The following is a 14,579-nucleotide window of genomic DNA, read 5'->3' on the forward strand; positions in this document are numbered from 1 at the left end:
ATAGACAGTTAGACCCTCCGCAACCTTCATTTGAAATTTGGGAATCTGTAGGAGCATTTCATTGAGCCGCCATGAAAATCAGCCTACAGAGCTCTCCAATAGGCTAAAAAATGAGAACAACCACAGAAGATACAGTTGCGTGTGGCAGAATTCTGAACTCGCCAGATTTCAAAAAGCCCAGCCTGTTTCAAATGCTTAGTGATGCTTTTGCTGATACCTGATACCTGCTGAAACCTGGAAGGAAGAATTTGAAGCTGCATGGGACCTGTCCAGACTATGATCGAATACTGTGTTGAAGTCTCTGCCTGCCAGCAGCAAGCCACTGTAGCCTCTTTGGAGTTTGGAATATAAGGCATTACAAAAAAAATGCACTGACCAACATTGGGTGCATACAGATTTGCTAGGGTGAGTTCAAAAGAGCCTAAAAAGACATACCCACAATGAAAATCTGTATAGTAGCCAACATAAATTGTGTGTTGTTTAAAAACGCACGTAAAAACTGGACCGTATTCAGCAACAAGCGGATCTGAAGAAACTTTTCATTTTTGAATATGGGTCTAAATACACTCTGCTTATATGACATTTGCAGTACTGAGACAGACACAATACACTGTTGAATTTGTACAATACATATATGGAATAAAAAGTCACAGGAGAATGCACAGAAAAAAAAAGTATTCAATTACTGTGGCCTGTTAATAATATAGTAATTAAGGAAAAAAAGCATTATTTAAAAAAATATTTTTTTATTTCCATTCCCCCACCCATAAATACATTATTATGGTGTTAGCACTGTGTATTGTATATAAAATGCATTTTTACAGTTGCACTTGATTGTAAACACATGTTTTAGCATGCATACGCTACCGTCACTATCAACCGGCACTTACACCTGACCTGTAGCTGATGCAAGTGATTTAATAGAAAAACACATATCTTTGAGTTGCCCTCAGTTTGAATTGGGCACTGCTATGTGCTCTTGAGCTTTACACACCCTTACTGTACATTGACACATGCAAATCCTCATTACCCTCCCTATTCTGCCTATGAAATTATTGGCTGTCGTGTCATTTGCTTTCACTGGCATATAGTCCGTTCTTGGACATGTGCAGAGCAATTTAATACGCCTCATATCGACATTTACATTCTTTAATGAGTAAAGCCCTACATATTTATACATTATGGGCCTGGTTCATCTTGGAACGCAATTTGCATTTAAAAAAGTGGGAAGTTAATTGCCCACACGTCCACCCGAATTAAGTACAAGGGGATCTCAAGAACACTGCAGGGTAACACATGCATAAGTCCAATATAAAGTCCCATGAGAATGCATGTCAAAAGCAAAATAATCTATTAAATAAGCAACTTCTAATATTATAATCATTAATAAATATACATTAAAGAAAATGATCTCGGCTCGCCCTTGCTATACATAGCTTACGGGCGTCCGCCCCTTCCCTCCCCGTTCCCCCGTCCAAGTCATAGGCAGTCGGAAGTGTCATTTGTGCTTGGACATGAATTGCATTTACTGGTATATGGTCCGTTTCTGACCATGCGCAGAGCAATGTCACGCAAGATACGGCATACAACGGGACTTATGTCCGAAGATCAATCAAGCCTATACTGTGCCCTGGAAATTCTGCCTTTAAGTGTATAAAACTTGTTTTTCATAGAAGCTTCACGTTAATACCCATCAAATCATTTGTAATTGTGTACATGCTACAGTGCAGATGTAAATGTGTATGTTTTTGAAGAACCACATTGTTTTATTACAAAGTCCAGAGATGGAGACAGGCCAATAGAATATTTTATTGTATTATTTTTCTATGATTAGAGCACAATAATTTAGTAAGCAAATAAACTGAATTCACTATATTGTGCTTCTGGCAGATATTCATCAGATGGAAATCATTATTGTTCAGAAGAAAATTCCATTTCAATGAGAATAGTTTGTGTGAATCTTGAACTACATATGTTTGAGCTAAACCGGCAATGTCTGCAGTGGATCTCCCCAAGCATCATAAATGGCTCTACTTAGAGATAGATGTCAATCCAGTCCCTGATGAAATTGCCTAGCGTTCTTTCATTAAACCGACTAAGTTAGAGTGTGAAACAGTCGCGAAAGTAACTCTTGTGTAATTTAGCTCATGCTGTGATAACTAATTTCTACTTGGTTTCTATAAAGAAGGAGATTTGACCTGCTAACAAAAATGCTGTTTCTATGACAATCACCTTTTCTTCAGCAGACAAACAGCTTTTTAAAGCATTATTGGTAAATGGAGTAATAATATATTTTACTAAAAGTGTTACTTGCTAGATAACAATTGAAAGATAAGGAGAAAAATTGCTCATCTTCACCTTAGATACTCAACCATCATCTAAAGTGCTTATTTTGATTAAACATCCCATTTATGTCCCGTAATGTATACTGCATCTAAAGTGCACAATTTAAACATAATACACCTCTGAACCCAAGATAATTCAACTACCACAAATTGTATAAAAGAAAATATTTTTTTTAAAAAAATGAAATAAATAAATAAAATGTTTGTGAATATACATATTTATTTTTTACAATGAATTTTTCTGTGGTCTGCAAGAAAATCTCCTTCAATGAATAGCTATTAGAAGGGACTAGCAATAACACAGCAAGCATTATTCATTGCAAGTTCAATTTCCATTAATGGTCATAAATGGAAAACTATTTATTCTCTCTACATTACAAAGTCAAAAACATTTTCATTTTTAAAGTTTTCAGTTTCTGGGGTGCCAGCATACAATTGCAAATGGGTTTTAGGCCTCTAGCTGAGTCAAATGTATTTCAATGCATTTTAATTTGTAGTGTGTTAGAGATGTCACAAAATATATTGCTGAAACACTAAAGATTTTCATTCTGAATGAATTTTGTTTTAAAACTATTGCATATTATTTTATTGTTAAAATGGGTATTTTGTAGGTTGTAATTATTTTGATGAGCCAAGTAACATTTTGTGTTTCTGCATATTTATACATAATAGTACCTAAATTGAGCTATGGCTTTGTATCTGTGAAATAACAATTATTCTGAATAATCAACAGCATTTAGAAGTTAGTTATGAATAGCACAATTACTCTTAGTTTTATATACAGGACTGGCAATTATACAATATCTGATTCAGTAAGCAGCACTAGGTTCCATAGAGTTTAAATGTTAAAAACTAACATTTTGAAAAAAATAATAATAATTTCTAAACTACAATACAGCTGAGTGAAAAAAAGAACAACTTTAGTTTGCTGTTGTGTTATAGATGTACACACACACACACACACACAAACACAGACACACACTTGTTTTTATTACATCTTGAGGACCCATGTCTGGAACATGGTGTATATGGACACCCCTTTCCCAATGCCCTGTCGACAGAACAATCATAGGGGTATGTGTAGAAGCTGTTTGTCACCAGAGTTACCACATTAGATTTGCACTTTTATTTTGCATAAAGTACTGACACGGACTGCAAGATGGGGAAAGTTTCATGTATTTTGACTGTCTGAGGACATCCAAATTCCCGCATACATAAATGAATAAATAATAACAATGGTAAAAATGTTTTGTGTATCCTGGCAGTCTGAGGACATCTGTATGCTGACTTACACCTACACTTAGCCATGGAGACAACAGTCCTGTTCAACCACTTTGCATAATTTAATCAAGTTTGATTCCCCTTTAATGCTGTTATATGGTTCTTTATGTAAAATTTCACCCCCTACCAGTTCCGATTTTAAGTATAGATGGTTCAGCCATGAGGCACGCAACACAGTCTCACTTTCCGGGCACCCGGCATGTCTGTATAAACTTCATCAGGTGTTTCTCCACAGCCTGAACCTCCTCTCTGTCCCAGGATTTCCTCCACCCTTATTTGCAACCTGAAAGAAATTAGAGTGGTCCATTATGGCTCCGCAAAATACAGAGAAGGCAAATTTCTTCTGCCTAGCAAAACTGTGTGCTACACCTAGCTGTGGAAGCTATGGCTGGGCATTGGACCCATGTTACCAGGTCCATACACCACCTCTCTTCTGGCGTGGAAGTGTCGACTAAAGGATTTGCCACTTGTCCCTCTGTCACTGCGGATTGCTCATCATCTGACATGTCGCTCTGTAGCTGGACTGGTTCTGAAAAGAAAAAGATATGTAAATGACCAAGGTAAAAGTCAAAAGCATACATCAGACACCAGATTTTCCACTTACCGTCTAGATCAATGTGCATCTCGTCCAAATTCTTGCCTTTGAATTCAGCTAGTCTGTCACTCTCGAGAGCCATTAACAGTTTGCTGATCTTGGCGAGTTGGAGGGTACCTTTTGGGAGGCGATATTACTGTCAGTGCACCCTGATGTCGTGCCCAAAGAAGTCTGCCAACTGATCCAGTTCTGTGTCGTTTAATTTGAGGACCATCTAGAAAGTGGTAATGTGCTTTTGAAGCTTTGCGGAAGACAGCATGTAGGGATGCTTGGCCCCACACTCTCGGGCAAATAGTTGTATGCAATAGGAGCCTCTGAAGTGTGACAAGGCAGCTGGTCTGGTGAACATGTAGACATTTTGCCTATCCACTCCACATGTGTCACGCTTTTCTGTGAGAAGTTCCATTGCAGCGTGCATGGCTGGTGTCAGCAGGATTGGGGGCTTTTCTCCCTCGTTTTCCTAGGATTTTAGTGCGAGTGAAGTGTCAGCAAAGCTTCTTCTCAACCTCGGAATGCACTAGAGACACATTTTCATGGAGATCCGAGGTACATCTTGAGGAGTAGGTAGTCAGCAACATATTTGAAACTTCCCCTTCCCTACGTCGATTGAACAAGATCACCTGTGCCAGGGTGACTTTTGCAAGTAGTGCCCAGTGGTTAACCGTAGGCTCGGTGGATAGCCCACTTCGGTAGGCTTGCTGCTTCTCATAGAGGTACAAGTGCATCTTTTTCACATCTTCCGTGAAAGGTAAGAGCTGAGGCATGTTCCACTTGGACTCCTTAAGAGTTTTCAAGGCAGCCGATGAGATCAACTCGTTCCATCTCGCCTCATATAGCTTCCTGAAATTTGTTGAGTTTTCAACCGCAGCAGTGCAGCCCTCCATCATTGCTCGACACTACACAATGCTTGCTATCTTTTGCAGGCCGTGCCCACAAGGGCGACTTAAATGTACCTTTCTCCTCATCATAGCCAGCTACCAGCTTCACAGCGTCTACTACATACAGAGAGTTCGATGGGGTGCTAAATTCTTCCATCATCTCCAGAGGGGTAGCTCTTCTAGCCTGTAGCAGTAGCCTGCCCATTTCTCTAAGCTTCTGACGGATGTACTCGTGTCTGCCAACATCTGATCCAACTCAGTTGAACAGATGCTGTCCCATCTTCATGATGCATCTATTCTTTTTGACTGCGAGTAAGGAATCATCCTGTGTCATGTCACTCAAGAGCTTCCAAAAGTCATCACTGATGTCATGTGGAAGAGGCTGAGCAAAGGCACACAGTGACTGGACTCTGTTCTTGCCAGGTGTGAGCTTCTTGCCCCCTCGGTATAGCTTACAACTCTTCATGTGACACCACAGGTATTTCCTTGCAAGCAAGCCCTGGCAGGCTACACAGTGCATGAAGTCTTCAGCATCCATCTCTTTGTCTTTAAGTGTGCACGGGACCAGAACACCATGGCCTGCCCTCTTTGCCTCAGCATTGTGTGGAAAGTTGCCCCTATTGCGAAGATGTGTCAATTGAAAGCACCTTTCTTTTGAGTGCTTGGGGAATTTCAGGGCCCAAGCTACTTAAGTCTCATTGCGATGAACATGCTCCATGTGCCGGGCAATTTTTAAGAGGGGATTCTCACAGTAGAGGCAGTGCTGCTTTTTTGCTATGCCCTTGAGCCATCACTGTTTCTGAATAGCGTTTGGACAGACAAAGAGTTGTCTCTCCGACCCACTGTATTTAATACACGGCTAGCAGAAAGTCGAGCATGGTCGTACACACAACTCATCTCTAGGTACCTGCACTCTGCTGCCCTGGTGGGCAATGTGGCATCACCACTGGTGTCTGAACTGCTCTCCTCCGAAGTGTCAGGGGCATACTCATCTCCACTGCTCTCTGGGCTATAGTCGGAGATACCGGTGGGCTCGCTCATGCTTCATCTTCAGCAGCAGACGGATTTGACTGTCTTTACCTGCTTGGTGTACAAAGCTCCACAGGAAGCAGTCACTTCCGTTTCCTGCTCCTGCTATACATTCAGACGGACTACTGACCTCTAGTGGTGGGAGGCACGCACACTTTCTTCCCTCCCCATCGGACACACACACACTTTTGTTCCGACCAATGTGACTCGTGGGGACATACCAGATTTTTATGCTGAGCATATCAGCAAGGTTCTCTGCATTGATTAGCCTTGAGAAGCTTTGTGGGGACCTCAAATTTTGTCTTCACTACGAATCAGGTCCCCACAGTGATGGTGTGTAAACAGGTCAATGTCCCCACAAGCATATGAATGCAAGTACACACACACACACACACATACACATAAAGCTTAGCTGTATTTACCTGCATTGTACTGACAAAGAAGAAGGGAAAAATAGACAAAACCTGTATATGTCTAGGACAGGGTTTCCCTAACCCGTTCCTCACAGCCCCTAACAACACAGGTTTTTCCGTGAACAGGGGAAATAATTATACCACCTGTGCATCTATTACAATGTTTCGTCAGTAATGACTACACCTGTGCTCCAGCAAAGAGCTATGGAAAACATGCACTGCTAGGGCTCCCTGAGGCCTGGATTTGGGAAACTGTGGCATAGGGTTTTAAACATGACTCACTAGCCCAATAAGCCTGGTTTATATATAAACACATATGTGTGTTTTATTTTATTTTTTTAAACTATAAGCTCATATGGACTGGGCCATCTCTACTTTCTCTTTCATGTCCTTGTATGTAATTTATTTGTATTATAAACCACTCATAATATGTATAATATGGTGACACCTCCGAAGATTAGGCCATCTGACTCCATAATTTTATGTGTTTTGATGAAAAGTTGGTCCATCTGTGAAAATCGAGGCGCATTGCACTACCAAAGAATAATTTCCACTGCACCACAGCCATTTACCTCTTCATAAGAGGTCCAGTGATATTTTATTACACAAAATATATGATACAACATTTTCATGTAATATGACAGTGTATACTTGCACCTATGTCCTTCAGTATCATAGCAGTATTTAACATCCTACCAAGTTCTGATAGGTGTGAACAACATAATAAAATAATTATTCTAACTGGTACATATTATGCTCCTACACACACTTCATTTCCCTTAGCGGTTACAAGATAGGCTGGAGTTTATTGCATAACCTAATTTATCTGTAGATTTTACTTCCAGGTTTGACCATAGCCTTCAATGGAACTTATCATCTCATATTATAGAATGCAGCATTTTGGAATGAAAACAAAACGCTTAAAAAGCAATATGGTCACTTCAATTTCATTGTCTTGCCAGTTTAATTTCCTGTATTCATTTGCTCTATACATGCCTAATAGCTGTCAAAGGAAAAAATGGTGTAATTTCAACATTGCTTATAATTTCACCATAACTTACTCTACACTGACACTCTAACAATGCTGTCATATTGTTAGAGCACAACAAATGTTATTATAGCTCTAATAATAAAAATATATTATTTTGAAGTAACTTGTGTAGCAAAAACAAATTGTTTTATTCTTATTATTGCAGTACTGTGTTAGCCAGAAAAATATATGTGATGTTAAATACTTTTGTGTAAAAAAAACCCAAAAGTATTATAGGAGTGATACCTTTATTGGCTAACTAAAAAAAAAGATTTGTCATGAACGCCCAGCCTGTCCCAGATACAGCAATCTGAACAGCTGGCCGTGACTGGTGTTAACAGTTAACACCTTTTCTACCACCACAAAGGATTTATCATGGTGTCCTTGCGTTCATCAGAACCACTTATTAATGTTTCACATTTAAATCACATACACATGTAGCTGGAGTCTACCTGGGCTTCGTAAGTTCACAAAGAATCATGGAGAGTACGCTAGATAAAATATCGTTAATCTGAAAAATGTTTCCAAGGCTTATTTACAAAAAGGTAATAAACAGACATACAATAGGTTTTGCACAAAAGAGTTTCAGAAAATAAAATAGGAAATAAAACCAGAGTCCTTACTTACAAGTTCAGGATTTGGCATGTGAGGAATACACATTAAGGAGAATGGCACATATCAGCCTTGACAGGCTCCCTCAAAGAAATTAACTTAGAAGAAATATGATGGTACAAATAAAAGACTTTGTTTTATTTTATGCCAGTATACAACAAAGTATTGCACAATTTGAAAACACTTCTTTTGCCATTGTAGTTCATGTCACATGTAGTGTCTTTGGGAACACACAAATGGAATACATCTATTTTAGCCAAATGGCACAATTGTGTTCCTAGCACACGACAAATGGATGATATTGCTTGCCCCTAAACTGTCCCTCTAACACTGAAATTGACAGTAAGTTATTGTTATTGCTTCATGATCAAGTACATCCACCATTCTTCTGGGGTCTCTGGATAATGCTATTTATCAAAAATAAATGTGGTCCATTTCTATATTTATAGCTACAATTAGTAAAAAAACTATACCAATCAGTACATATTAGTGTAAAATATTTGGTTAGAGAACCTCCTGGGGTTTCTTGTACAGCTTCAGCATTTATTCCATATCATGTTCTTTAGCCACAAGGAAGAATAGCAAGATGTGTAACATATGCACTTTTACTGGGTTTGACATTAATCTGCAAATAAAAGAGCTGACTCAAATTCTACTTAGTGTATTGTATGAATGATCACAGAACTGAAAATACAAAGTGCCATTTAAAGAATGATCTAGAGAGTTAAGTAAAAGAAACCAATGAAAGTGAGCACAATATGGATGAAAGAAAGATAATGGAACAATATACAGAGGAACACACGTCATTGCCTCCTCTCTATGGGAAAAGATACACTATCTAAAAAGATTTTTTTTTTTCTGTAAATGTTTAGGAAAACATATCAGTTATTATTGTGTATATGCCACAGATCCGAATAGATCAGTGTTCCTGCTTAGCAAATTATTATATAACATGAAAGAGTGTCTTCTTGACTTAAATGTCCAGCATTGTTTGGACAAAAGAAAAGATAATAAAAAGAGCTAAATATGCAAATAACATGTCTACTCAATGATAGGGCAGAAGTCTTGAAAACTGCAGCAGGGATATTCACATTGGACATACCCCCATTAAATATTGCTGCCTCCCCACCTACTTTGCATTTAAAGAAATTGGAAGCGTGGTTTTGGATGGGCAAATAGGCGGGTTATGGGAACAATTATAGTCATTAAGTAAGGATGTGTTAAGAGCAACGGGACTCACATATCTTTACATAACCCCTATCATTGTTTCCCATTGCGTTATATTCCCTCCCCCACTGTGCCCACCCTTAACCATGCTTCCAATTTTCTATTGATAATTCTGAAGGTTTCAGATAACCCTTCATATGGACTAGGGCAGCAGCCAACCTTCCTCCTCCACTTACCTAAATCAGTACTGTCCCATATATTTAACTTGTTTCTTCCATATAATATTGATCATTAACTTTATGTCACCAACCAGTATTACCACATCGTGAACTAAAGGTGTAAGGAAATTGGGGAGATATGGGTGTCCTTACTCCCTGGTGTTCTAAAGGTAGACACCTCCTTTACCAGGGATGTGACAACAGTAGCCATTTCTATTGCAATGTTGACTTTTGGTAGTGAAAATGGTGTGATATCTCTAGAACTGGGTGTGATATGGGCAGTTCAAGCCAAGGCACGCTTTGAGGAGGTTTGTCCTAATTTGTCCAGATTCCTATGAGGAATGTTGGGTGGCATTCTCCTCTATTGACACATGGTGATGAAGAGAATTTAAAAATAAATGCTATAAGAGTTGCAAGCAACACAAGCCCTTTTGCAGCAAATGACATAACCTAAATATAAAATAATTCTATAGAAAATCAACATGTCAGCAAATGAGTGACAACAAAAATAAGTGTTATTCTACAAGAGAGTACCTTCAAATGGCACTAGCTGTAGGGTATAATATAAGTACATTTAAAAGAATGCATTTGAAATTATATATAACAAATTGCAGGCATGACCAAAAATCCTTTCAACGAGAGGATGAAAATGCAGCACAAAAAATAACTGTTTAAAGTATATCCTGTTAGCTCCTCAAGCTGAAGATTGTTAGTTCAATTCCCAAGCTCACTGGTTTAAAATGAAAGCCTGAGGCACTGTGGAGTGCTCAGCTGCTGCAGAATCCTCACAAGTCTTCTAATCCCAATGTACATAAATACTGTCAGAGCAGCTCTGACAATGATCTATTATTCTGATGTCAGATTGATAGGGATAGAAATGTCAGTTTACTTTCCACGAAAGAGAAACAGTAGTATTTTTTCAGTTTGGTCAGTGATGGTAGACAGGGAGAGATAATTGCTAGTAAAGTGTAAAGAGACAGCAGTAGCAGAATAGAATAGAACCCATAGCTGTTTCATTCTCTATCTCAATAAATGTCAGCGATATCTACTGATTCAATTTTCTATTATATCTGCTCTTATTGTATACCATAGGGTATTTCAAATCAATACTTGTCAGGCGACGTTAATGCCAATATTTGTTAACCATATATTTCATTTTTTAGTAACACACACATGTCAATATACTTCAGTAGGTATATGTATCAAGCTGCGAGTTTCCGGTGGGTTTTAAAAGTAGAGATGTTGCCTATATTAACCAATCAGATTCTAGCTATCCTTTTGTAGAATGTACTAAATAAATGATAGGGTGAAATCTGCGCTTCCTAATAATAGAATGGGGACAAATACATAAATCAAAAATCAATGGATCAAAACATGACTATGCACATATGTCCAAATGAGTCTCTAGAAAGCAATATTAAACGATCTTCCCACTTTTTCCTGCCACAGTTATATTCAATCTACTCACAGGATGAAGAAAGGATATGAGCTGATATTACAATTGGATCCGGAAAGCACGGCTGGAAACTTCTTATGACCCTAATCCTCCTCTCCATGTTCTCCTAGTGAACCCCAAGTCGGGATGATGAATGTGGCTGATGAAGACATCCAATATGATCACAATAGTGCCACCGTTGAACTATTTCATTGTTACCTGTATGGGTGGAAAATCCCTCTCCCAAATGTGTAACCAGACGTATTGTGATTTGATTCCAGACACATAGGTAAAAAGTAAATGAAATGTAATCCTGTCTAAATTTAATAAACTCTCCTCTTAATGTTTATTATACAAACTCACATTCTTGCATGCATAAATAAAATGTAATCATAAATACACAATCTCTGTGAAATATAAGGCTCACACCAGATGATCTAAGATATAAAGTTTCCACAATCCAAGCAGCTCACAACCGGAACGCAGCCGCAGTTGAAGGCTTTTGAATAGCCCAAATTCACATTTCACTTAAAGAAATGCTCCACTGCTACACAATGATGCGTTTCAACTCATGGAGTAAATGTATTAAGTAGCTGTGAGAACATTTAAAACAGCAATTGCTTTCAAGGCAAGTTTTGCCTTGAAAGACATTGCCGCTTTAAATTTCCCCTGCAAAGTTGTCGATATCCAGCGACTTGCAGAAATAGCTCCTTAATACATTTACGCCATAGAGTCTTTCTCAAGGCGATGCAAAGGAAGGGAAGGTACACCAGTTAACTGTAGTTACAGATTAAGACATAACATTATAAATTAATTTTAAACAATCTTCATGTAATTACAATGTATATCTCTCCTTACTGAGGCACTTTCACTCTCAACCTTGGCACGTCTTCATTGCAAACATAGCTGTCAGCTGCACTTTAAAATTCCGATCAGGTAAAAATACTAATAGAACCTAAGCTCATATTGCGGAACCTCCGTATTCCATAACATAATTCATTTCACAAAAAAACTAAACACAATCGTCTGTTTATTGAAATTATCAAATAATAAGAACATATAAAAAAATATTATAAAATAAATAAACAACTCTTACCAGCATAATCATTAATGAAAATAATTATCATAAATATTTTTTTTACATTAAATACATAAAGATGCTTTTCATGCATACTGTACAGACAATACGTTTATATAGTCTATCTTACTTGCATACACATGTGCTAGCTATTGGCATGCATACACGTATTTTATGTTATTTTATTTTTTTAATAACAATTTTTATTAAGAATTTTTCAAATACAGGATACAGTAAGGAAGACAACATCCAAACATTAAAAATTCACTGACAAGAGTATGTTACAAAAGGTTGAACATTATTTTGTTTGCATTCAGTAAATGTCAATGTCTGCTCACTTTATATCTTTTATAACTTGTTTTCTTAAGAACAATAAAGATCAATTTGAGAAGTTAAACGTTGTAATTTTTATTTTTACCATCAATTAAGAGTGAGTCTAATATCAGACAAATTATAATGACAATTCAACTAAGTGAATTGGACGTGTTCATTCAGATTCAATGACAAACATAACATAAAATAATACTGGCTTTAACAACAGCAACAGGACAACTCCAACCGAGGGACAACTCCCGAGTATATAGTACAGTGGATGGAGGTGTACCCATCACCCCATCTCCTCCACATGTTTGTAATCTAAAGATCAGTTGCAAATGAGGGTGGGGATGAACATAAGGAACGGGGGGGGGGGAGGGGGCAGAAGACAGAGATTCCTTCAACCAGGATCCACGTGTCTTAGTCCAAATATTAAGTATATCAGACGGTAGAAGATCCTGATAGAGGAATCTAATTTGGAATTTCTGTCTCTTCGAGAAATGTAAAAGGTCTTCTAGAGAGCTGGTTGTGGGGAGAGATAGTTTGTTATCTGTATGTGTCATTATGTAATGGCGAAGCTGTAAGTACATAAAAAAATGGGAATTGGGCAGGTTAAATTTTTCCTTAAGCTGCTGGAAAGGGAACAAGATGCCTCCAGGGTTGAATACATCGTTTATTGAGGCGATACCTTTGGTTCTCCAAGTAGAGAATTCAGCATTTTCTAGACCTGGAGGAAATGCAGGATTGCTCCAAATAGAAACATAGTGTGTGGTAGAACGAAGTTGTTTTAAGCGGTTCGTGATAATATTCCATGCCCTGTAAGTATCCGCAAACAAGATGTTTTGCAATTTTTCTTCTGGAAACAGTTTTTTCAGGAGGTGGAGGAGTGCTGCTAGTGAGTTTGGTTGCACTAATTCATTTTCTAGAGGCAAATTAATGAAGTATTCTTGCCTCAACAACCAACCTACAGCATAACGGAAAAGAGCAGAGAGCATAAATGCCATAACATCTGGGAAACCAATTCCACCTCTTTGTTTATTTTGTTTAAGTTTAACATTGTGAATTCTGGGTCGCTTACCACCGCATAAAAAGGAAGTAAAGAGTTTGGTACATCTATGTACATCAATTTTTGTGAGACAGAGAGGGAGCATCTGCATCGGGTATGTCAGTTTGGGGAAAATAACAGACTTAATCACAGCGTTTCTACCAAGTAGCAACAAAGGAAGTTTTTTTCCAGTTATCTAGCATAAATTCCATTTTCTTAATGATGCTAGAATAGTTGAGTTTGTAAAGGTCAGAGATGATGGGTTCAGAGATGATGGGCTGTAAATGCCCAAATATTTTAATTTTTGTGTTACTAAACGGAAATTTGAAATAGCACTAATTTGGTCTGGATTCATTGTAGTGTTCCAAATAGGGAGTAAAAATATGTAACGCTTCACGAATTTGTGTGTCATCCTTGCGCAGGGGCCATGCTAATCTTCTCTGTATCGTTACAATTTTAGTATATGTGCTGCCGAAGTGAGCACATACATGTAGTTTTTAATGCAATGTCTATGCCGTGTCAGTCATCACTATCAGTCAGCACTTACACCTGCCCTGTAGCTGATGAAAGTGAAATGGCTGAAACCAAACATACTTGCGAGAAACCAAGGACTTCAATCATGCATACCTTTTTTACACCCTTATTGCACATGGCCTTTGCTAGTCCGCCCATTCTCTCCCCAGTCCCACACTCAATTCATAGCAGCTAGTCGTATGTGTCACTTTAGTTAGAACATGAATTGCATTTATTGGTGTAACGTCCGTTTCGGAACATGTGCAGAGCAATTTCATGCAACTAGGTCCATGGAGTTAATTGTTTTAACTCATTCTGTTTTTCTTGTAACTTTATTGATAAATCTACACACACACACCCTTTATTTCAGTGCACTGAACTAAATAACGCTGATAGGAGTCCATAATCCAGTGATCTCTTAGTCGTTCTATTCTTTTAAATTTGTTTTCATCTCAAGAGAGATGTGTTTACAAAGCTAATTATTTGTAAAATTTTATTTTTAGTATATGAGACTGAGAAACTAGTTGTATTATTTAAAAAAATGTCTAAATCTCTGGGGAAAAAAAAATCAAATGTAGACACTAAACTCGTTGACTCTTTGAAAGATAGTGCTTTACTGATGTGA

At 37.9% G+C, this 14,579-nt stretch overlaps 1 non-coding gene across 1 annotated transcript; it reads right to left on the reverse strand.

Annotated features, from left to right (window-relative positions):
* Positions 1-13,818: 13,818 nt before the first annotated feature.
* Positions 13,819-13,925, reverse strand: LOC142156234 (U6 spliceosomal RNA). The gene has a single exon (XR_012692302.1). It is a non-coding gene; the product is annotated as a U6 spliceosomal RNA (small nuclear RNA).
* Between the last annotated feature and the right edge of the window lie 654 nt (positions 13,926-14,579).

The sequence above is a fragment of the Mixophyes fleayi genome, chromosome 4 (assembly GCF_038048845.1).
Source record: "Mixophyes fleayi isolate aMixFle1 chromosome 4, aMixFle1.hap1, whole genome shotgun sequence".
Classification (NCBI taxonomy): Eukaryota; Metazoa; Chordata; class Amphibia; order Anura; family Limnodynastidae; genus Mixophyes; species Mixophyes fleayi.